Consider the following 1,505-nt stretch of genomic DNA (forward strand, 5'->3'; position numbering starts at 1 on the left):
AGAATAATTCCTTAAACAGAAATAAACTGCTGAATAGTACTTTTCTTTACAATGACTGCTTGTGTATATCAGTAGAAAAAGATATGATGGGCAAATGAAATAATTTATTTGCCTTAATTGCCCAGACTTTCCAGTTAGACATATTCTCTGAATATTATCAAGATAAGTTAATGTGTCCAATTTATTTCTGTATTTTAACTTATACTTGTTTAAAATAGCAATAAAACTTTTAAATGATAATTATTATTATAGTGGTAATGCTGGAGTATAGTAACAGTACTAAAACTAGAAACATCTTAGTTTTCTTGTTACTTCACTTTTAATATATAGTTTCATATGGATCCTTATTATTAAGAGAAATATTATGAGAAAGGTGCTTTATTTAGATTCATGTAATGCCGTGTACTATATTAGATAACATTTTCACATACAGTGCTTTAAGCATATTTACATACTAAGAAATCTAATGTGTATAGGATAGTTTCCTGCATTTGTTATTTGTAATATGATGTGGAAAATATTTTAAGTGTAATTTTGAATTTGGCTTCGTGAATCTATAATTTGATGGGATTTTTTTTATTCTGAAACCTTTCAAATGTTATGGCATTTTAATGTTTTTCTTGGAAAATAAGCATATATGTCTATCCCGTCCAGGTTTACACATAATTCACATTTTCGAATCTAAGGCTTTCTGGTGGTTTGTGGTACCCGCTCGTTAATTTCTTGATGAATGGCAAAAGAGGCCAAGAGGTGCTCTCAGTCCAACATGTCTTCTGAAGATAGATGATCTTAGATAAATTCCCTTCCCAATCAGATTTTGATTTGTTGGGTGTTAAACCAATTCTTCCTAAGGACAGTGTTTATAAGCCTTGTAATGAGACAGCCCTTTGAGACCTTACCTCTTTTTGCCTGTAATTTTGATAAATGAAAGTCTAATTCATAAAGGATATTGTGATTGAAAAGCACCTTTGGATCTCATACACATTAATTTAGATAAATGTTTGGTGCAGTACCATAAAATTAGGAAGTTTACTGAGCTTCAAACTGATCATACTTCAACAGGGACGGTAAATTCTGGTGTGTTGGTAGGAATTCATTTACTGCATATCTTTTAAACACACAATTGTTTTGCTGCTTTAAAACTAGAGGGGGTAACATTGAAAGCTTAATATAAATTTGAGAGATCACATTCCTTTAACTGCAACTTGTTTATTGGTAGATTTTAATTTTGATAATACAAGAGTAATGTAAAGCCTTTTTTTTTTTAAAGACAAAGCAGAATACAGACGGTTGTGATATGAGCAAAAGCTTATATTATCAAGCTGACTCATGCATACATAAAGGAAGTTATTGACTATTTCTTGTTAAGAACCAAGTTCCCTTTTGTGTTAATACATAAGATTCTTCAATTATCTCTCAAACTGAAGGCAGTTCACCAAGAATCTCTGAGACCTCCTGGGATTTTCAGGTTAAGAGCTATCCAGAGATAACTTTTACTCATTTAT

General features: G+C 30.9%; 1 protein-coding gene across 2 annotated transcripts in view; it reads left to right on the forward strand.

The window, feature by feature from the left end:
* NBEA (neurobeachin) overlaps positions 1–1,505 on the forward strand; it is a 671,823-nt gene that overhangs the window by 407,153 nt on the left and 263,165 nt on the right. The gene's annotated exons all lie outside the window — the stretch shown is intronic.

The sequence above is a fragment of the Moschus berezovskii genome, chromosome 13 (genome assembly GCF_049115385.1).
Source record: "Moschus berezovskii isolate FMDL1 chromosome 13, NW_MosBer_1.0, whole genome shotgun sequence".
In the NCBI taxonomy this organism is placed as follows: Eukaryota; Metazoa; Chordata; class Mammalia; order Artiodactyla; family Moschidae; genus Moschus; species Moschus berezovskii.